The sequence below is a fragment of the Mus musculus genome, chromosome 7, assembly GCF_000001635.26.
Source record: "Mus musculus strain C57BL/6J chromosome 7, GRCm38.p6 C57BL/6J".
Classification (NCBI taxonomy): domain Eukaryota; kingdom Metazoa; phylum Chordata; class Mammalia; order Rodentia; family Muridae; genus Mus; species Mus musculus.
In genome coordinates this window covers 129,803,886-129,827,495 of record NC_000073.6, presented here as the reverse complement: position 1 = coordinate 129,827,495, position 23,610 = coordinate 129,803,886, and the positions used below count along the sequence as shown (strand labels likewise).

At 44.5% G+C, this 23,610-nt stretch overlaps 1 long non-coding RNA gene across 1 annotated transcript; it reads right to left on the bottom strand.

The window, feature by feature from the left end:
• Positions 1–3,694: 3,694 nt before the first annotated feature.
• Positions 3,695–16,649, bottom strand: Gm39095. Its single transcript, XR_869978.1, has 3 exons — positions 16,610–16,649; positions 3,794–3,842; positions 3,695–3,712 (listed from the first exon to the last, which is right to left on the bottom strand). It is a non-coding gene; the product is annotated as a predicted gene, 39095 (long non-coding RNA).
• Between the last annotated feature and the right edge of the window lie 6,961 nt (positions 16,650–23,610).

Genomic DNA, 23,610 nt, shown 5'->3' with positions numbered 1-23,610 from the left:
GCTGATTCCTTGTCACAGCTCAGAAACTTTCCCCATCTAAGCCTTGGGACAGAACAAGCAGGGCATCTGCTTCTGCTGCTGCCACATCTCACACACAACCACAGTAGCAGCAGTAACGACACCCAAAGCATGAGCTGGGGCAGTCAAGCTTTTGGCTGAGCGCATCCCTGGCAGAACAGCATGGCTTTTCCTGAGTTCCTTCTCTCCATGCGGGAGGGCGGGCCACCTTAGGTTGTTCCTGACCAGGATACATCTGATGACTCATCTCCCTCCTGGGGACAGTGACCACAGCACTAGAAACCCCCCCCCCCCCCCGCCCCAGGTCCTTCCAGCCAGCAAAAGGGTTCATGGTGCTGACAAGTGGGGTCTGGCTCCCATCTGAGAGACGGGATATGCCTGACTTCGGAGGTCACTGTGCGAATTAATTTAAGTTAAATATGCAAAGCAGATGTTGGAAAACATTTTTCTGTAAATAGTGAGAAAATAACTATTTGGGGCATTTGGGGGTGGGGATCAGGGAGAATCTTATCTCTGCCCTGACTACTGAACTCTACAGCAAAGCCTCCAGAGATGATGATGTGTGTTAATGATGAATATGTCAGGTTCTAATAAAAAAAATTCATTGCCTCAATTTGGTCTGTGGGAACATACCCCTAATCTAGAGTTTCTAGACTGAAATCTAGCACATGGAAAGGACTGGGAAGTGATTGTTGCTGCTGCTGTTGTTGTTGTTGTTGTTGATGATGATGATGTTAATTGTGGTCATTACTGTCACATTGCTATTGTACCATTGTGCCATTTATGACCATGGGCAATCATGATTGATTGATGAGACACAAGTGAAGTATATAGATGAATGAGTAAGGACAAAACTAATCAAAGATAATAGAGCTAGGAAACTGAATGCCTAAGGGAGGTTTCTGGTATGCTGTGTGCTCTAGCAGGCTCTGCTCACACAGACTCCTTTAAACCCCCCACACACTTGAGTGCAATCCTATTGTCACTGAACAAAGTTAAGACTAAAATGATGTTAGCCATTTGTCCCAAATACCTGGCTAGAGCTTAGAGTGGCAAGGTGGGTTCAGAACCTAGATAACATCTCTTATCATCTGTAAGGAACGATATTCTAACGTGTTATATGATTGTATAGCCAGGGGCCTGGCCTTCCCTTCAAGTCCAGTGGCTTTCGGAAGGCTTGAGGGCCCGTTACTACTCAGGCTACTGAAGAGTTGGCTTTTGGGTTTCATCACGTCCTTGGCTGGGGTGGATTCTGAGGGTGCTCAGCTCCCCATCCTTGGCTCTAATTGCTGGCCAACGTGGGAGGCGTTTTGGGGTGCAGCTAATGACGCCTGAGCACCTGGGCTGTTCTCATTACCTGTGCTAATTACATGACTTCATCGTTGAGGGTTCCCATTACCTAGCTGATTATCGTTCCTCTGCCAGTTAACAGTGAAATTACTGGAGCCTGAAAGGGGTCTGCTGGGAAAGAACGAGCTCTTAGGCGAGTGAGAGGATTATCTCATTTTTACTATGTATTACATCCTTAAACACAAACTACGTTTAGACATCATTTCATCTTGGAAACTTCATTACCAAAGTCCCCCAATCCAACATTTGGCAGAATCTGGTGATGGTAAATTTTTTTACTCTGAGTGAAATATTTTCTCATGAACTTCTTGCCATCTTTCCATGGCTGGGTGTTTTCTCCTCTGAGTTTAGAGCCTGGTTTGTTTGTTTGTTTGTTTGTTTGAAAACATCTCTATGGATCCAGAATGCTTGTGGAGCAGAGGCCAGGGAAGTGGCCTCGCTCCTCCCTACAGGCTAATGAAATCAGAAGAGCTACATAATAGTTCCTTACAGGGAGACAGGCTCCATCAGCCCTGGGAAAGGAGGAACAGTCTGACCTGGCTTGCAGTGAGCTGGGCAGGATAGTCTGATGGGTCTTTCCACACAGAGTGTGTGGTATGGGGATCTGTGAGTGTGGCTCTCAGTGCAGACCCTCAGGCAGATGGAGCAGAATGACTCTTTCCATCTTCCTGTCTTGTGACCCACGGCCTCTGGTTTTGATCTTTCTTTAGCTGGATGCATCTGGGGAATGCATGTTTGTTTGTCTGCTTGTTTGTTTGTTTCACACTCAGTTGGTTTTCTCTCTTGGGATATATATATGTTCTACTCTTTAGAAGATGATTCCGGCCAACCTTCTTCCCCTGGGTTTAGTTGGAAATGTCCAAGTCCTCAGTGCCTCTTACCCATTGTAGCTGGAGAGGGCAGTAAGCCCAAAGCCAGCTGGCATTTCCATGTGAGTGAGCACCCAGATGTGTGAGGTGGGGTCCTGGAAAGATGCAGGCACGGTTTCTGGGAGCACATCAATGCAGAGAGCAGGAAAGGGAGTGCCCTGTATAAAAATAGCAACTAAGCTGCAGCCACCTCATCTCTAATGATTTCTCTGCTGACTCCTGTCTGCTGCTTCTGAGAGTAACGGCCGCCCGCGGAGGACTATTATTCAACTGGAGAGAAATGGAGGCAACTTGCCTGGCAGGTGGGGTTTTCCAAGTCTGCCGCTTTAACCTTCTCCACATGTGAATAAGTGTTTACAGTTTTAAAGATGTGTTGAGTAATTGCACATGCGAGATATCTCCCTTTAATGCACGCAGCATGTTCCGAAGCTTTTTACGTGAGAACACCCTGGTTGACGATGAACTTGTTTGCCTTCTCCACAACGAGGCTTAAGGAGATACTGTGTGTGTGTAGATGTAATTGGTAGCACTTGTGTCTTTGTGGTTCTTTTTTTAAGCTACTGAAAATTATGGCCTTAACCACCCTTTACTTGCCTGTGTCGGGATCGAAGCGCATCTGAGCTCCCCTCACATCAGAACAGACCAGCGGCGAGGTTCTTACAGTTCACCCCGAGACTCTCCCATCACGTTTCAGAGTGCCGAGAACATCAATTCTCTTTAATATTCCCTCAGTTTTTGAGAAATTGGATCACCTCAGAATAATACAATAATTGTTCTTTACTACTTAAAAGAGTCATTGAAATTGCTCCTTTTAACAGATGGGTGTCTATGACCCTGGTTCTCTTTAATTATTCCTCTCTTTCTGTATTTCCATGGGAAAATTGCTGGTGTCACCTAAAGGAGACTGACTGGGCATTTTAGGTTGCTTTTTTTTTAGTAGTGTTCTTTGTCCTCTTTCTGGCTCTCAGCAAACATAGTTCAAATGGGTTGGCAGATCACATTGTATTAAATGAAAAATTTGTGTCAACCGTGAGCAAGGCCTGCAGTTAAGAACTAACGCCACCTTGCAATGAAGATGCAGATATGTACCCATCCATGCAAACGGCTCTTCATGGACCTGCTGACGTCACCTGCTTGCCAGTCCATTGACTGTCCCAGGCTCTCCCCAGCTCGTCTGGCAGATAAGCAGAGCGTGGTGGCCTTGCTAGCACAGATCATTCAGCTTAAGGGTGGTAAGGTTCCAAGAGAAAACTCCTTTTCCTTCAGGCTTTCATTTTTTCCTGCCTTGGTGCTTTGGCCTCTGTATTGCTTTCCTTGACAAGAACAGCTCTGGGGAGGGTTTACCTGGGCTCGCACTTTGAGAGAACACTCCACTACAGGGCTGAAGGCACCAGGGGCTTCAGGTCATACCGCCTGCAGTCAGGAGGCAGGAAGTCAGCTCACTGTTCTCTTTTTATTCAGTCTGGAACCCTGGTCTGTGGAATGGAAGCATCTACATTTAGGGTGGGTCTTCCCAACTCAATTAACCCAATTCAGAAACTCTCTCAGAGGCTCACCTTCTGGATGAATGAAGATTCTATCAAGGTGACAGTCACATCACAGCATCTGAAGAAGAGACTGTAGGGCAGAGATCCAGGAACCCCTATGCACCTTCCTGGTTGTAAAAGTTTCCCCTTGTCCCAGACAGTCTGTGTAAGCCACAGCATTTGCTATCAGTGGAGGAGACAAGTAGGGTATGATCAGGAAGTGTTGAGGTCTGGTCTGTTGTTGTGTATTGTAATGCTAATTCTGTACTGTGAGGTCTAAACCTATGGGTGAATTCTCAAATTTACGGGCCTTTGGTTGCACAAACCTTTTTTTCCTTGATTTAAAACTATTGGATAAATGAAATTGGCTATAGCCAATAACTGGATGGCTTAGAGGTAGGTGGGTTTGGAGTGACCCGACTGGGGGAGAGAGAGAAGAGGAAAGGAAGAACAGAAGAGAGGAGGTACCTGGGGTACGCCGCCACCGCTGGGGAGGTTACAAGAGTAGATTAGGGGTGACCCCTCAGTAACTGTCAAAGCCAATTTTATTTAGCCAGTAGTTTTATATCAAGGAACAAAGTTTGCATATCAAAAGCTTGTAAACTGGGGGATTTACTAGTAAGCTGAGACCTTCCAGTACAGAATCATCACCAGAATACAGACCAAACCTCAACAAGGAAGTCAGAGATGTTTAACAAGGTCTCTATGACATTTCCACAGCTGACCTAAATGAGCTTTGTTGGTAGAAGGAGATTAGAGGGAGAGCAACCAACATGTGAAATGGATCCGTGGCCTGGAGCACGATGTCCTGAGACTTCATGAATACCTTTTTAAACATGACAGAAGGAGCGTTGCATACTAAGGTTGTGAAATCTTTGCTAGGGTTGAGATGATCACAGGAACCTTTAAGAGTAGAGAACCTTCCCAGTTACATCAGAGAAAGACACAATGACAGATGCAGAGTCAGATGTGTGGTGCCTGCGACTGGAGAAGAGCACAGTCCTTGGTGTAGCGTGAACTTCTGGGACACTGAAAGACAGGAGACAAATTTCTCCTATAGAGTTCAGAAAGGCTCTCAGTCCTGCTGGCACCTGGATTTGACCTGGTGAGACTCACATGGGCTTTGGATCTAGTGCAGTGGTTCTCATCCTTCCTAATGCTGTGACCCTTTAATATAGTTCCTCATGCCATGGTGACCCCCAACCATAAAATTACTTTTGTTGCTGCTTCATAACTATAATTTTGCTACTGTTATGAATAGTATTGTAAATATCTATTTTTTCCAATGGTCTTAGGTAACCCCTGTGAAAGGGTCATTTGAGGACCACAGATCTATAGGCTTAGCTAACATTTGTATTATTCTAAGATATTAGGTTTGAGGTGATTTGTAAATTCAACAAAGACTTAACATTGACTTAAAAAGAAGAAATTTTGGTATAAGTTCAGAAACCTGAACATCATGTCCAGGGCCAGAATAGGGAGACAAACACCTAGTAGTTCTAAGTGATATAGCCAGTTAAGTGGGGCCCAAGTAACCTGTCTTGGATTGGAAGAAGGAAGCATAGAGCAGGAGTCTGGTAGACTATGTTGGCGCCCTCACAAGAGAGAAAGGGAGCTTGCCTTTGAGAGTAGACAAAGAGAAAAGTGTGGGGGAAGGATCAGAGAGCTGTGAGGACGTGGAATGAATCCCACAGGGCTGATGAGTGTAGGGAGGGGGACAAGGGACATGGGAGGTCAGTGGTGAATTCTAAGTTTCCAGTGTTTGACAACAAAGGGGTTCCAAGGCTACGAGATTGTCAGCAAGGTCCACCCTATCCAGGCTGCACAAGTAGCCCTGCCCACCCCTCAACACTGATTTTTTTAAGAAACTACTAGCACGTCAGAAGCTAATGGTGACAAGACTGAGGATCTTTGATGGTATGAATGACAGAAAAACTTATTCAAGGTGTATTCAGTCCAATGAGAATCTATGTTTACTTTTAAGCCAATAGTACAGAATACATTTGGCTTGACTTGGGCTCGCACCATATAACTAGGTTTGTATCAAAGACTTGACTCCTTCCTAGGACTCTTTACTAATTCTATGTGCCAAAGCTGGAAGGATTTCCTTTGGGCCAAGAATGCCCAGTAAAACTGGCAATTCCTTCTGACTGAACCAGCCGAGCACCATCTCTGTTTCTGCTGATGCCCTGAGATGGGACAAGAGGTGGGACTGCATGGCCGGGCTTAGAAGCTCCACTCATTCCGTGTAGCTGGGAGAGAATAGCAGGCAATATCCCCAAACAGAAGTGGGAGCTGCTGCTGGGAATAGGAAGGGTAGACACTGGGCATGCTTTCCAAACATCTCCAATCTCTATATGCTCTACTGAGTCAAAACAGAAGTGTGCCAAGAGAGGTGTTCTCAGACCATTAGTCCATTGAGTGGCTGGGAGGAATGCTGGGAGAAGTGGCAGATGGCAGAATGGATGAGCCCGGCTGCTTAGGAGTCATCCCCGAGCATGCTTGTAGCTACTGAGTTTGGGACAACAGAAACCATTGAAGGCATCACTGGTCTAGGTGGAGGGTTGGAAGGATCATTGGTTGTGTGGCTCCTTTATGTTTCCTTAGAGAGTATGGTCCCTGCAGCTAAGGTTGCTTTCTCTCTCAGCATATTCCATTTCATACTTGAGATGCAGGCCCCCCTACTATGGGGCTGTAGAGTTTATACATACTTTGTCCAGCAGGAGATGTTTTATGTGATATAGCCCATGGGTGGTTGAGGCCCACAGCAGATGTTGGCTGTGCTCCCCACGCCCACACATGAAGTCCCTGGTCTACATGCAATAATGGCATATATCTGCAAACCACTCATGGGTACCCCTCGCCCCCTCATCTGAAGTTGTTCTTTGGCTGGGGTGTGCTTGTCTCATTGTATATGCTAGGCTGGAATGCTGGGAATACTGATGGGTTCTGAATTTTGGAAAATACCCCTGTACACTCAGAAGGTTACAGCACTGTTTCTCAGAGGTCCCTACTGGGGAGTGATGTGTTAGCAAAGACCCCCAATTATACAACCAAATCTCTGCCTGTCCTGACTGCACTGAGTGTGGCCCACACTAAGGCCATTTTACTCCACGCAGGCGTAGTAAAGAACCAGCACTCAGAATTCCAGGTTCCCTATCTCTCTGCCCTGCCAACACCAGGAGGTATCCTGCCTGCCTCCCCAGGCTGGTTCTCCATTTGTCCAGTTAGGGTATCCTGGCTCCAGCAGGCCTGTCCAATTTGAACTAAGTGTTGAAAGTCATACTGCTGAGCAGACAATGGATGACTGGACCACACACTTCCTTCCTTCCCTGCCGTACTTCCTTCCCCAGCTCACACCTCTACTGGTCCATCTTCACACCCCAGAGCACTGTCAAGGTTGCTCTGCGGGAGGGTCCTTAAAAATAGCATTTCTATGATGAAACAATGTCCCTTGTTTGGAAATAGGCAGAGCTTATAAAATATGTTCCTGTGTTTTCCTGGATCAGGGAACATTGTGGAGTCTGGGGACTTATTTACAATGAAGAAATTGTTTTTTTGCAAGTAGTGAAAGGGAAGGCTTGCTTTCAGAGGGCTGAGTAAAGGAGCTATTGTTTTTCTGTAATTGTGAACACAAGCTGGGAAAGGGTGATTTTTACAGAGAAGAAAGGCTTAGGGAACGTGACTGTCCACTTCTTTGAGACGGACTAGCTAGGAAAAAAAAACAGCGGACCCTGTGTTGTTCTCCCCTCCCCATCTTTCCCAACCTTGTTTCATCTTTTCTGTTCCAGCCCTCACCAATGAATATATACTGGCTGTCCTCCCATTACTGTCCACAAACCCAGGCTTACATCACACTAGCCTGTCCATAGCCCAGCAACAGGCTGTGAGACTCTCCTTATCTCTACTCAAGGCTTTGCTTCCAAGAACCTCTCAGCACTTAGAATATCTCATTTTTGCCCAAGTCCATGAGCGGTAGGACAGACTATATCAGGCTTTGTCAAATGAAAATGGGAGTCGAGTCCAAGGCCTTCCCACTGTCAAAGTCACACTTAGGAACCTCCTTGAGAAGCAATACCGGGACACAGACAGACAATTATGCTAATTGGTGTGTAAGGACCTATTCCTGTGGGCAACACCATTCCCTGGGCTAAGAAAGAGAAAGTGAGCTGAGCACTATAGTGTATTCCAAATGCTCTGCTCTTGACTGTGGATGTAATGGGACCAATTCTATCTAGCTCTTGCCACTGTGAGATCCCTGCTGAGACAGACTGTAACCTAGAACTGTGAGCCAATAAACTGATTCTCCCTTCTTTCTCCCTTAAGTTGCCTTTATCTGTGCATTTTATTACAGCCACATGAAAATAAGGTAAGCAAGCTGGCCAGAGTTTTGTTTTTGTTTTGTTTTCTCCATTACAGTTTTACTTTCCCTTAACTCTAAGCCATGAACATTCCAGCTGGCATGGTCATAGGTCCAAGCCGAGGGTAAGAAGGTCAAGGAGGTGCCTTTTGCTTTCTGCCTAAAGGGAAAAAGTACCAAGTACTAAGGAAAATGTTTCCAGTTCCCCTCTAAGTATGTTCTGTGAAGCAGAAAAGGTGATAGCATCAGGATACCCGCATTTTCCTCTGATGAGCTGGCCAGGTCACCTGGTGGTCACCACAGCCCTGCAAGCACTCCCTGATTGGCAAGATGCTGGGGGCAGTCACTGCTTCTTCAGCCATTTAATTACCAGATATGCATCTAGCTCCTGAGGCTATTGAGAGCTTAAGAGGCTTTGTCTGAAGAATGTGGATCCCAGGACATGGCAGTCTCTCTCTGTTAGGTCAAGAGATTTGAAAAGGCCATTTAACTTCTAAAACCTTGGTTTTCCCTTCTGCAAAATGGGAATAATTTGATGCGCTCTTTCCTCTGATGAACCTGGCCAGCTCATCAGAGGAAAATGCGGGTATCCTGATGCTATCACCTTTTCTGCTTCACAGAACATACTTAGAGGGGAACTGGAAACATTTTCCTTAGTTTCCTTAGGATTGGATGTTTAGATTGAGACTTTTTTTAAACATAAGTAATGTTTCATTTCTGACGTAGAAAAGAACCAGATATACCAGTTATTAGTTGTTATTATTAAAATCAAACATAGGCCAGGTTCTGTGCCAAGTTTGAGAAAGAACGATTTGGATAAGATGGAGCTCTCACCCTTATGAAGCCCAAGGTTTGGTTCTTGGAGAAACAGAGAGAGTGGACCCAGCATTCCAAGGTAGTAAGTTAAGGGTCTGCAGGTGAGGTATATATGGGTCATAGGAGCCAGTCTATAATTCTGATAAACCATACTTGTTTAACCCAAAGTCTGTCCTCTAATATTGTCACCCTGACGTAATGGATGCAGACAAATAGGGTAAAATTAACAAGGACTGAAAAGGTGTAGCAATGGAAACCAGGAGCCTCATACCATCTTCCACTGGAAGCCTTCCTCTGGGAAGACAGAAAGGTGAGGTGAAGGGGTCAGGCAGTGAAGTTGGTCTGTGTCTTAAACCGTCCACAATCTTATGGAACACTGCTTGGCTCCTTTAAAGGATATTCTTATTCAGGTGAACCTCTGGGCTTTTGCCAAGGACTTATGGTCTTTGATATGCATAATCCATGAAATAAATCATAAAACGGGAATTTTTTTTTTTTTTTTTTGGTTTTTCGAGACAGGGTTTCTCTGTATAGTCCTGGCTGTCCTGGAACTCACTCTGTAGACCAGGCTGGCCTCGAACTCAGAAATCTGCCTGCCTCTGCCTCCCGAGTGCTGAGATTAAAGGCGTGCACCACCTCGCCCGGCTGGGAACTTTTTTTTTAACTCAATTTTTATTATCTCTTGTCACCAAAACTTAGGGGAAAAAAGAAACTCTAGATCAACCCTTTTACAGATGGAGATTTGGTGGTTTGCAAGTGAGGGAGAGTTCTTCCCTGAGGATCTTGACTACGTCAGGAGATACTCACTGGTGGGAAAGAGATAGAAACACCACCACCATCTTTTGAGTGGCGGCCACTGGGGACTCTGCATGTTCCACGATGCAGGAGACATGTCCCACCAGGAAGAGTTATGTCGTCCAAGATGGAGATCCTGCTTCATTTGAGAAACAGAGAGAGTGAGGATAGGATGGCTGTATGTTGGTGTTGTGTGTGGGAGATAATGAGGCGTGTGGGCTGCTGTTGGGAGCCAACTCCTCCTCCTCCTCCTCCTCCTCCTCCTCCTCCTCCTCCTCCTCCTCCTCCTCCTTCTTCTTCTTCTTCTTCTTCTTCTTCTTCTTTTTCCGAGACAGGGTTTCTCTGTGTAGCCCTGGCTGTCCTGGAACTCACTCTGTAGACTAGGCTGGCCTCGAACTCAGAAATCCACCTGCCTCTGCCTCCCAAGTGCTGGGATTAAAGGTGTGCACCATCACTGCCTGGCCTGGGAGCCAACTCTGAGCAGAAAGTGTCTATCATCTCTGCAGTCATCTCGGGCTATTTACCAGGGTCTTTTCCACCCTGGCGAGAGACTTATTTTCCCAGCATGGTGTTTTTGCAAGAAGCCCACCACAGCTGAACACACTCTGATAACATCTTGTTTTCCTCCTATACATCCTGACCTGTGGTTAAGTGCCTCTAGCTGCACTCCCCATCAAGTGCATATATACCTATAGTTGCCTTTCAACGAATGAGTCTTGAGACTAGAGACTTGAGACTCAGACAAGACTTGAGACCTGAGCCTTGAGCAGATAGCCTGTGATGTCTCCATTCTTTGAGTCTCTTGCCCCTATGTCCCCATTCTCTCTCTTGCAGACCTGGTGGACTGGGTCAGGCTACCTGTGAAGGAGAGCTCTACTTCTCAAAGATCAGAACATAAAGAAGCAGGATATTACCATGCTACACTCCATTACAGTAGGATAGGACCTACTGGGTCTACCCAATTCACCAGGACACATTAATGTTTAGTTTCTAATGGGGGTGGCTGAGGACCATAGACCTATGACCAATGAAGATTGTTTCAGGCTAGCTAGATGGCATTCATGGGCACCAGCGACTCCTACTCTGTTGAAATGACTCTGATTAGTACAGAGGAAATCTAGCTTCAGTTTTCCCAACAAAAAGAGCCCTTGGGCTGGGGAGATGGCTCAGTGGGTAAAGTGTTTGCTTTGGGAGCAAGGGTACTGCCTTTGGATCTCTGTGCACTCATATGGCAGCTTGCACCTGTAACCTTGGTGTTTAGGTTGGGGGTGAGCAATATAAAGCCTGGAAGCTTGCCAAAACAAACAAAACAACAACAACAAACCCAAAACAAAGAATTTTTGGTTCAGTGAGAGACTCTGCCTCAAAAAGGGATAGAGAGCAATGAAGGTAGACACTCAATAATGTTGACCTCTGGGCTCCACCACCTACACATGAGTTACACACATGTGTGCGAGCACACACACACACACACACACACACAGAGAGAGAGAGAGAGAGAGAGAGAGAGAGAGAGAGAGAGAGAGAGAAGCAGAACAGGTATGGGAGAAGGAACAATGGAAAGAACCTGGAATGATCCATAGCCTCCCATCCTCCTGAAATGAGCAAGCAGTTAAAAATAAACAGAACATCACCCTGATGATGGTCACGAACACTGCTTGTTACCCTGGTGATACATTAGTGACCATCTGGAAGGAAGGCATGTTGCCCAGCCTTGGACATCCAGCCATTGAGACTCTGTAGTGGCTACAGTAAAACATCTGTTTCTTGGGGTCTGTGGTCCCAGGCAGTCTGGGCCACCACTTCTGAGTAACGCTTACAGAGCAAGTGGCCTGGGGGCCTTTGCCCCTTTTAGAGATCTGGCAATCATACTGCGTTTGCTGGGTTGAGCATTCACAGAAAGTCGGATGCTGTGCAGACATCTCATCAAGATGGGGCTCACTGGAGTCACTATTTATTTTAAAACCCTCTTGTTTGCAGACAGCCTTCCCATGCCCAGCTGCAAAGACTCTGAAGTCTACTGTCCAGCTGCAGGGTATTTCCAGTTAGAGATAGTGCAGACAGAATATAGCCCAAGAGTCTATGGCTCCAAATGGAGAACATCCTTCCGGACCATCAAAGAGGCCCTGGACTTTGTTCAAGGCAATCAGCCCCAGACAAAGCCCCAGGTCACCAAGATCTTTGGATAGAGCCTAGGAAACAGTGCATGTCTCCATGAGATGCCTCTGACTTTAATCCTGCCTGATAACTAGATGAGTAGAAGCATCATCTTTTCTTTTGCTCATCCCTTTAATTGTTTTAATAATCTTTAGATAACTATCTTTTTATTTTTAGGATAGGTCTTATGTAGCCTAGGTTGACCTTGAACTCCTTACATAGCTAAAAAATGACCTTGAGCTTTTGATTCCCCTTGCCTATACTTTCTAAGCACCAGCATTGAAGCGATCTACCATACCTGATTTGTTTGGTACTAGGGATGGAACTTGGGGGGTTTGTGGATGTCATGTGTGTGTCTTAGTTACAAATCTTTGACCATGATAAAATATTATAATTAAGGTAACTTATAGAAAGTTGTCTGGGGCTTACAGTTCCTGAGGGATAAATGTCCATCACCATCATGGTGGGAAGCATGGCAGCAGGCTGACCTAGTGGCTGGAGCAACAGCTAAGAGATCATATCTTGAACTGTACACAGGAAACAAAGGAAACAAACTCTTGAAGTCCTCTAAACTCACCCCAGTGAGATACTTCCCTCAACAAGGCCACTTCTTCTAAGCTTCTGAGAAGAGGTCCACCAACTGGGGAGCAAACACTCAACTGCCAGAGCTTATTCAAACCACCACACCAAGCAAGCAGTCGCTACCTACTGAGCTATATTCCCAGCTCAAGTGTCTATCATTTTTGAGTATCTGGATGAAAGGTTGGTACTGACAAAAGGTGAGAGGATGTTGGGTTATACACCACCTCTCCAGGAGCCTTGGGCTAGGTGTGGGCCACCAGCCATGCTCCCTTGTGGAAAGCAGTTCAAAGGGTCTTGGAGGTGCTGGGAGTAGCCCTTGCTGACAGGGAGGGAAGTGCTCTGCAGAAGCTGGGCGCTGTACTGATTGCTCTTCAGCACATCATCATGTGACTCAGGAGAAGTAGATGTAGAACCAGCAGAGAGGCTAAAGCATCTTGGAGAAGGTCTGATGGCTCACTGGTGGGAATGGTGGAGGACACCAGCACAGAGTCACCTGATGAGATGGGCTTGCACCCAGGATAAGCTGCTAGGTCGGTTCTTATAAGCAGATCTAACCCAGTCCACTCAAGTGCTGTTGAAAGAGAAGCCCAAGGAAGAAGCAGTTTGAGACAGGAAGTGTTATGGTTGCTTATTGCTAGATTCTAGAGAACCCCCAAAGAGAGGACTGTGGAAATATATCATCACCAATGTAAGTAAAACCACAACCCTTCTAAGCAGCTGCTGAATGTGTGTGACAATTCTACTGTCTGCTGCAGAGTTGTGATAGGACTCATGTTCTGCCTGACAGCTCTTGCTCTCTTAACACCCTCCCACACGTAGCATGCGCGCGTGCACACACACACACACACACACACACACACACACACACACACACACACACTGCCAAGAAGCAGTAAAGCTCAATCAAGGATGACCTTGATTGTGGGAAAATTGACCTCAGCATGGGGCATCCCTTCGCTGAGTGCAAAACTTCTGGGATAGGATGAAATCCCAAGCATTTGCATTTCCATGGTTAGGATAAATTGACAAGAATAGAAGCCAAGATAACAGTTTCTAGAGCTTTAGGACAGATGTGGCTGCTTTTCTTGACCTTGGGTGGATTTCACAGTGAATTTATGGAGTGTTCTGGGTAACCCACTACTAGCTGTGTTAAAAAAATTCTTGACATTTAGTAGTGGCTCCTAATTTGTTATTTTAAAAAAGGTCCCTTTATTCTAAATGACCATTACCTGTAGATAAAAGAAAATCTACATTATGAGCCACTTAGAAAATGAAGTGTACAGTTGACTATAGAAGTTACCTTTGTTGCCTCTTTCCTTCCATGTGTTGGCTTGTTTCCTGTCTCTGTGATACAACACTCTGACAAAAGAAGCTTACAGGAGACAATGTTTCAGTTCACAGTTCTGGGTTACAGAGAAGCCAAGGTATCAGGAACCTGAAGCTGGTTCCATTACATCCAAAGTCAAAAAAGACCCATGAAGGTATGCATGCTGTTGCTTAGCCCCGCCCCTTCGCTAGATTCGTCTAGTCCATGATCATCTGCCTAGGAAATGGTGCCACCCACAGAGGGCAAATCTTCCCATCTCAACTTAATCAAAATAATACCCTACAAGCATTTCCATAGGTCAGCCTAATCTAGATAGTCCTTCACTGAGACTCTCTTTCTAGGTGATCACAGATTGTGAAGTCAACAATTAGCCCTAACCATCACACTCCCCGACCAGAGTAATCATCTTGGATAACATTTGGGTGTTTACCTTTCAGTCTTTTTCTCTACAGGTATAGTTGATATATAATTTGAAAATAAACTGTATTAATACCCATTTCATTTATTTTTATATCATCTTTTCCACACTGTTCTGTGAGCACTCATCTGTTATTATAAGAATTGAAAACAAGATTGATAAATAATGCACTGTAGTTTCCAATCCAATATAATTTACCTCATCAATTTCTTCTCACTCAACATTTAGATTGCTGCCCTTTTTTAAGAAGTAAAAAAATGATGGCAAATATCTATCTGCAAATTTTAGTATAATGACTAAAGATGAAATTACAGGCTGACATGGAAAAAATCTCAATTGTCTACTTGGTGAGATCTAGAGTGGCCAGGATGAAGGGCCTTGGGGTATATTCCTTGATTAGGTTTATTAAAGAGGGAAGCCAGCAGGACTCCCCAACACGATGGACTGTCCCCTTGAACTGGAAGCTAAAATAGACCCTCTCACTTAAATCGCCTTTTTCATGGTTCCTATGACCACACCAAGGATTGTAACTAAGACACAGGCACAGGATCTGAATATTTTTAAAGTTCTAGAAATTCAGTGGCAAATGGCTAGTCGGGGGCAAGGTGTGCTGACCATAATTCCAGCAACACTGGGGATTTCTCTTGAGCCTGAATACAAAGAAAGATGTAGACGTTTCCAAGCTTCTGACTCTTTGTTGTCTGTCTGTGTGGTGTTCCCTGTTCTTGCCTGATGGTCTTCAATGCTGATCCATAAACTGCCTGAGTGTGTTCCTGCCTCAAGACCTCTGCTGTCACTTGGCATTTCCATGGCTCCTTCCTCATTTTGTTTAGCTCTCTAACATCATTTTCTAGAATTCGCCCTAAACAACTCTACTCAGAAAACACCATAAGTCATTCCCTGGCATCTAGTCTCTTACTTTGCTCAGGTTGTCAGAACATTCACCATGGCCCGGCATGGCACTGTCATTTACTTTCTATCTCTGCCATGGAAATAGGAGCTTAAGGGTGGCAGAGGCCATATGCTACTCAGGTGGGCATTGCTAGGGCCTGGATACCCAGCATGTAGTCATGGGTAAAAGTGCTGTTGAGTTACAAAGTTGGTGAATTCTTGCAGAAAATACCTAATTAATTACTGGACAACCTGCTTTAGTTAAAAATGAGCACCAGTGTCCTTTCCTGGATACAATGTGGCCTCTCTCTCCCACTTCTTCCCACCTGCTCTCTATTGCTCTGACTCTATTGTAACTCTACCCCTTTGTTTTGCTGTTACCCCTTCTGCAGGGTCCCACCAGGTCTTGGGATCTTTCCCCAGTCTCTCATTATTGATATCACCATGCATCCCAGGCTGTACCGGATGAAGTCTCACTTACCAGGACTGTGTCCCTAATATAGCCTCTATGGTCACTCCTTCACACCAAGATCATTTCTGATTCTTTCACAGCTCAAAGAAAGCAGGGCTTGACTTCTTCAACTCTCATATGATGACCAGGGCATCTTTGTCTTTATCACGTGACTGTTCATAGTAACTGACACCCAGGGGAAGAGGGAGGCCTTCGGATACCCACAGGCCTGGACTTGAGCTGCTGTTGGGAACTATCTGGAAGACTAGCACCAAGTAGTGTTTGTGCACTCCAAGATAATTCATCTATTAAATGAGGTGAGACCCTAAACAGTATCATGATTCCCCTTTAAAAGAGTGTGACACAAGCTGCCAAATATAGCCAGTGTCTCTTGCTTTCACCTTTTGCTCTCCACTGTAGCCTTATAGACTCCCTCTACTTCTCTGTCTTGTCCTTCATTTACTCTTTACTTACTCTTTTCTCCTTGCCTGGGTGATGTCAGCCTGTTATCTTCCCCTGGACATACTCCTGTGCAACAACTTCTACACCTAGTTCACTTACCAGCTCCTCAGGGTACTCTCCATGATCATCCTGTTCCCTCCAGCATCCAGCTTTTGATGATCTAGTGGGTCAATCCTTAAAACCTGCTTCATGAGCCGAACTATATTCATATACATATTCACATCCACATTGTGAATGGGTTTTCTGTCTTCTCTCCTAACTTATAAACATCTCAAAGGCAGCAATGGGGTCTTCTCCTCCTGGGTTCCTGGTCCCAACACTCCACTAGCTCAGCTGTTCTCACTTGCATTTAGGTGAATTACATAGATCAGACTGAGTAGTACTTCAGTCTCACGGGGGAGGATCCTCTTCCGGTGAGACACTACAAGTATGGAACAAAGGGGATCCAGACCCAGCCAGGCCAGCCAGAGGACTGCACCCCAAGGATGGAGGGAAAGACAAACATGGGCGCCAGCCTGCCTTTCATGCTGGAGCTGTGTGGTCTGGGGGCCCTGGAGCAGTTCTACTTTAAAATAGAAAAGGCTCACCTTCCTTAAGAGCTGGCACTGCCTCCCAACTCTGATGAGGATAGCCAAGTTCAACATGTAGGAAGATGGATATAGAGACACGTGTCACAGCTGCAACTGAACACTCCCAGCTCCCATCAGGCCTGACAGAAAGGATCAAAAGCTGCACATGGCCGGGCAGTGATAAATTTATGGAGTCCAGTCATCCCCATGAAAACACTGTGTATTTTAATCTGCCCAGTGGAAATAAATCAATCTTGAATTTCTGTGGCAGGAGCCTTTGGTTGGCTCTGCTTCTTCGTAAGGATGTAGGGATCTGTTTACATAGACCGTTCCATCCCAAGATTCAGTGTTTCTTTGGCAAGAGAGGCTGAGCTCACCTTTGTGTCCCCCACCCCTGTCACAGAGCGTCCTGGACATCTAACCCTTCACAAGTACACAAACTTGTGATTATTCTCGGGTTTACAAACACAACTGTTGGCACTGGGAAGTGTGTGGGAGGTCGGGCAGACCACCCGGTCGTCTGCCTGTAAAAGCAGGGTTGGAAAATGTCCTGACGTCAGCCAGAAGTGTGACTGCATTTCTGAAAACTTGGCTTTCTCTGGGTGCTCGAAACAGTGAGCCTTTTTGTTCATTGAATGTTGAAAAAACAAGTATGCCAGAGAAGGCCTTACGCTAACAGCTTCCAAAGCTCTGAGCTATTTTTGACTCCTTTTCCCCCCTCTTGGGACTTGAGAACATTCAACAAACCTGAATCGGAGATGTGTGATTGTTTTGTGTATACATCAGAGATCTTAGGCTGGGCCAAGCATTCAGCCATTTGCTTTCCATGTGGCCCACAAGGCATCCTCCTTCTGCATGGTTCTTCGGACCACCGTTGAACATGGGTACCAAATGTTTTGGCTTTGTGGGGATGTGGGTGAGAAGTTGGGCTACTGGACCATGCCTTTTCATCTTAGATATTCTATTGTGCAAGGTGACTGGTTTTTTGGTTCCAAGATAGTTTGTAACTGTCTACTTTTAACTAAGTGAGCTGATAAATTCTCTCAATATAAATACAAATGTAGAATACATATTATATATAAACACATACCCTAGTTGAAGAAGTTATTAACCCAGGTTAGCTATGTATATTATATATAAATCAGCACTGTATACTGATATTTAATTTATATTGTAGATCTCTATTAGATGCACATATGTAGTGCCATGGATATGTGTAATACTTATGCAAATATATGTATGGGAATTGAGCCTGGGTTCCTCTGCAAGAGCAGTTCTTAACTCACTGAGCTATCTGTTCAGCCCCATGTTATTTTTAAGACAAATCCATCCAGAGCAGGTTTTATGCATGCTTGCATACATTCACCTCTTCCATGCTACCTAGCCATACCAAATGCATGTCTACTGTGCTGTTTCTTTCCCCTAGCTTTCTCCTAGGAGCTTTTGGTGATTTTACTCTATTAGGATATATTTGTCTACCTCATTCTTTTTCATAGCTATGTTGTGTTCCTTATTTGGACGTTGCATAGTTTAATATACCAGCCCTCACTAAAAGGCATGTAGACCATTCCTAGTGTTCTGATATCTGCCCTTTAGTGTGTGATGGCTATTCTTGGCTGTCAACCTGACTATATCTGAGATTAACTAAACCCAAGTGTCTAGATACACGTATGAGGTTTTTTTGTTTTGTTTTGTTTTGTTTTTGTTTTTTTTGTTTTTTTTTCTCCTCAGTTAAGTCATTTGAAGTGGGAAGACCCACTTTTAATCTGTATCTTTTGAGACGGGAAGATTCACATTTAGTCCAGATCTGGACCACACATTCTGGTGACAGCCTGTATAAAGGGCATGGAAGATGGAAGCTCTTGTTCTTTGTCTGCTTGCTTTCAATTTTGCTAGTAAGTCCATTCCTTCACTGACATGAGAACCTACTTTTTCTAGATTCTGGTGTATACTGAAGACCAGCTGAGACATCCCATGTTATGGACTGAACAGCTACTGGATTCTTGGAACTTCCATTAGTAGACAACCATTGTTGGACTAGCTGAACCACAGCTTGTAAGTCACTCTAATAAATATATATTTATTTTATCAGTTCTGTTCCACAAGAGAACCTTGGCTGATATACTGTGTCTCTAGCTTGGCTGTCTCCTGATTCTCATCAATCTACCTTGTCAAGGTGGTCTAAGAATGTCCCCAGCATCTTGGAGTGATTGGTGGCGAACAACCATATTTTCTCAATTTTTGTGTTGTTTGGTTCTCCATTTAACATAGAATCTCACTGTAGCACAGGTTAGCCTGGAACTTGCTGTATAGCTCAGGTTGGCCTTGTACTTTGTAGCAATCTTCCTGCCTCTGCTTCCCAAATATTGACATTACAGGCATAGGTCATCTTCCCAGACAAATTTTATTGTTATAAAAACTGTCTTTGTTTTGCCTTCAGTTTGGAAGGATAGTTTTCTGGATATAGAATTCTGCATTCACATTTTTTTCTTTTCCCCCTTTGTCATTCTATGCTTTGAAGGGAATCCTTCATTGCTTTTTGATGTCCTTTGCAGTCTTCGTGTCCAGTTGCCATATCTTTGAGAATTTCATACATTTTATTTGAGCCATACTGACTTATCCCTCAAATACCCATGCACCTTTGAGTCTTAATAATGGATCTTGAACACTGTGGATAATCTACTGTAGAAATCCTAGATTCAGTTGCCCTCTTTTATAGAGAGTAGTCTTTTCTCTGAAGGTTATTCAGTTACTCGTCCCTGTGGACTTTGTGAACGAGGTTTTTATAATTTATTAAGTGGGGTTCATTTTGGATGTCTTCTTCACTCTTGGGCATGGTCTTTATTCCTAAGGATGGCCTTTTTGAAATTTCAGTAAAAAAAAAAAAATCCTGAAATAATCACTGTATTAGTCAGAGTTCTCTAGAGTCACAGAACTTATGGATAGTCTCTAGATAGTAAAGGAATTTATTGATGACTTACTTACAGTCGGCAGCCCAATTCCCAACAATTGTTCAGTCGCAGCTGTGAATGGAAGTCCAAGGATCTAGCAGTTACTCAGTCTCACGCAGCAAGCAGGCGAAGGAGCAGGAGCAAGAGCTAGACTCCCTTCTTCCAATGTCCTTATATTGTCTCCAGCAGAAGGTGTAGCCCAGATTAAAGGTGTGTTCCACCACACCTTTAATCCCAGATGAAAGGTGTAGCCCAGATTAAAGGTGTGTTCCTTAAACTCCGAGATTCAATCTTCTGGAATCCATAGCCACTATGGCTCAAGATCTTCAAACCAAGATCCAGATAAGGATCTCCAAGCCTCCAGGTAAGGGACACTGGTGAGCCTTGCAATTCCGGATTGTAGTTCATTCCAAATATTGTCATTTTGACCACCAGGAATAGCTACTACAGTCACCATGCCATTGTAATATAGCAGGACTTAGATTCAAGGTTCCAGTTCCAGAGCAGCAGCTGGGATCTCTGCTCTGGGCTGCGTCTTTCTTTTAGGATCAGTAGAATGTTCTTGTCTTCCTCCAGATCAGATGTCAGCCAAGCATTTAGCCAACACGTGTTTGAACATATGAGCACTCCCCTTCAGTCTTTCTGGAATTTCATCTCTCAATTTTCTGATGCTCAGCCTGCTCACAACCCCACCTTTGAAGTCAGTTAATTCTAGACAGTTAATTTGTGACTATTCAACTTTGCATGAAACACCTAACACTTCGTTGATTGGTCAATTCCTTCAAGGAAAAGGCTTATAACAGAACCCACCCAGCTTACTTTCTGTCTTTGTGGGCTGAATTCCCTCCATAGCTGCTGAATGTATTGCTCTCCTAACTCTATTCAATTTGCAACTATTATTTAGAGAGTTGTTTGATGTATTTGGTCCAGCTTTTCCACAACCATTAAAATTAAAGCCCAGTAATGATTTAATTTTAAATAGTGTGCCTTCTGTCCCATTGGCCCCATAATACATTGCTAGGATCTTTATTCTGTTTCTTTATAATTAACCTCCCAGTTTTATCTTATTTGCTGGTTTACATTCAGGTTATAGATTGAAAAGAAGACTTGACATTCATTCAGGAGCGTGGTAGACATGAGAGAGCTCCTGCCACACTGAGATACATTGTTACTGAAAGACTGTGTCCTACATGGCAGTGTGCTTGGGTGCTTTCCCATTTTGTGTTTCTATTGATGTATTGCTCAAGGGTGTGTTAGCAGCATTTCTTACTTCTATGGACATTTGTACAGCAAACAGTTCCCCCTTTCACAAATCAAACAAAATTCATATTACATTGGCTTATACATGGAAAGAAAATTTGTTGATGTGCACAATTGGAAAGTACAGGAATATGTCACATCGCATGTGCTTGACCCAAGAGCTCATCTAATGACCTCAGGACCCAGTTTCCCTCTTTGTTTGAGAGCTTCATTCTCAGCAGATCCTCATCTCCTGGGCAACAAGCCAGCTGGCTACCCAAGCCTCACTTTGGTCCAGGATCAAACCTAGTAGCAGTATGAATGACTATATATTTTTTTCTCCTTAAAACTTGATTTTCATTGGCTTTGAATGCAATAGTTCTTATACCCTAAATCCACCACTGTGCAAGACCAGTGTGACCCTCTGATAAGCAGGTATGAGACACTGGTCTATTGGATGCAGGCTTGGAGTTGGCTCCACTGGTATATGTGCATTGAAGATGCCAGGGGAGAAGCAGTTTCTCAAGGGACTACTCTAATTATTTCAATAGGAGAAAAGTTATTTGACTGTGGTAGGCTACACAACAAGTGCTTATTATGACATGCCTACTACTGTATTGATTGGAGGTTGGTTCTTTGCTAGTACTGTCTTAAGATTCAAAGGTCCTGAATGCTGTCAGTGTCTTTGGTCATTAGCTGGCCTTCAAGGTGTAACTTGGAGCTTGTGGGACCTACTCTGAGGGAGTCTGTATGAGTCTTTAAGCCAATGCTATGATGTAGAAGAAGCCGAGAGGCCCCAATGGCTCAGATACTATTTATGGAACCCGCGCAGGTTTATCTGAGAGAAACTCACTTGGTTTCATTAAAATTTCATCAAGTTAAATAGGCAAGCATTTATTATGGGAATTACTATCAAATATCCATTAAAAAATATTTCTAAGAGAAGACATCAGGCAAGAGCCCATGTAGTCAGCTAACAGCTGGCTCAGATCATTTTCCCTGATGTATGCCTGGTTTATTTTATTTTATTTTATTGAGACTCGACTTTGGTATGGTCTGTGTTTTGCAAAACCTTAAATCTTTTGATTAGTATTGCAGGAGACAAGGGTCTGGGGCCCCTATCTGGAATGTGTTTTCAGCAAATCAGACAAAACTAGAAAGACTGAGCCGAGCCTTTCTACTACACCACAAGAAACAAGAGTTACTGTGTGGGGCAGAGCACAGCCGGCTTGGGTGGATGTCTTCTCTGGGGTATTTAACTTTATTTATGGTCCCTGTTTTCCCTCACTTCTTCAGTTATCTGGAAAGTCTTCCAGCAGATGTGCAGGCCGGTTAGTCTGCTCTGATCAAAGTGAGCATTGCGGCAGCTAAAGCCTGGGCCACACTGTCCTGGTAGCTAGAAAGGTCACGAGAGTATTGCTCTCACGTCTAACCTTTGGAAGTTAAAAAGGAAAGGCCGACCTCTGAAGAGTCTCATGGATGTCTAATAGCAGCTGCCTCTGTGAAGGGTTCAGCTGGATCCTTTCAGGACAGAGAATGGATCTGGTTCCTTCAATGGTTTATATGTCTTTCTTGTCTTTTTCTTTCTCTTCCATATTTCTCTACCCTTCCACCTTTTCCTTCCCTTCCCTTCCCTTCCCTTCCCTTCCCTTCCCTTCCCTTCCCTTCCCTTCCCTTCCCTTCCCTTCCCTTCCCTTTCCTCCCTCCTGTCCTCTCTCCTCATGTCCTCTTCCCTTTCTTCCCTTTCTGTTTCCTTTCTTCCTCCTTTTACCCCCTCCAACTCCCTCTCCCCGTCTCCCTCCATCTTGCTATGTATCCTGAGCTGGCCATTATTTCATGATTCTCCTTTCTCAGCCTCAAATACTGAGATCACAGACTTGTAACTTCCTCTTAGCTCATAGTATTCTTAAATGATCCACTATCCTCAAGGCTGAGTAGAAAACCAGTGGCTAATTTTTTGCTTTGACGAGTGTTTAGGACAAAAAGTCTCAGTTCTGGGGGTTTCCTAGGCTAGGAGGCAAAGATGTGGTTGCCTCATTGCATACTGTGGAATCCTCAGTTTTCCAAGCATTAGCTATTATCATATTGACCTAAAGATAAACATCTATTATTTGTAAGAAATGAGGAAATTGGAGTCTAGAAATGCCAACAGCCATGGACTGCAAGTTTCCCCAAGTCCAGTGAATCGCAGGGGCTCTTCCATGTGACAAAGTCTGGATGAAAAGCTTGAATGGCTAGTGCCACAGGTGTTAACCAGTCCACCTCATGGTTGGCATTGGGGGACTATGCCATTTGATGAAGTGGGCATCTCATCACACAAAAAGCACCTTCCTGGGAGCCCTGAGCCACCTGAGACTGTAGACATCAAAATCACAGGACCATACAGAGAGAGTATTACAGAGAAAATGGCCCTCAGGCCAGCCTGCTGGGCTACGGCCTCCAGCTCTGCTCCTCATTTCCCTGTGATCCAGTTTCCCTTAAAGACTATCTTATCTTTATATGTGTGTGGGTGTGTATGTGACTGAGTATAAATGTGTATATGTGGGTGTGAATGTGAGTATGTGCATGCCTTAGCATGTGTGTGAGTATGTTTGTGTTTGAGAGAGAGTGGGGGCTGCATGAATATCATGCTGCATGTACCTGTGTGTGTGTGTTTGAATGCCATGGTATGTGTGTGAGAGTATGTGTGCATGTAAGAACATGGATACATGCAAAGCCATGGTGTGTGTGTGTGTGTGTGTGTGTGTGTGTGTGTGTGTGTGTGTGTAGGTCAGAGAACAACCTCCAGCGTCAACCCTCACCTCATTCCTTGTTTGAGACAGGGTCTCT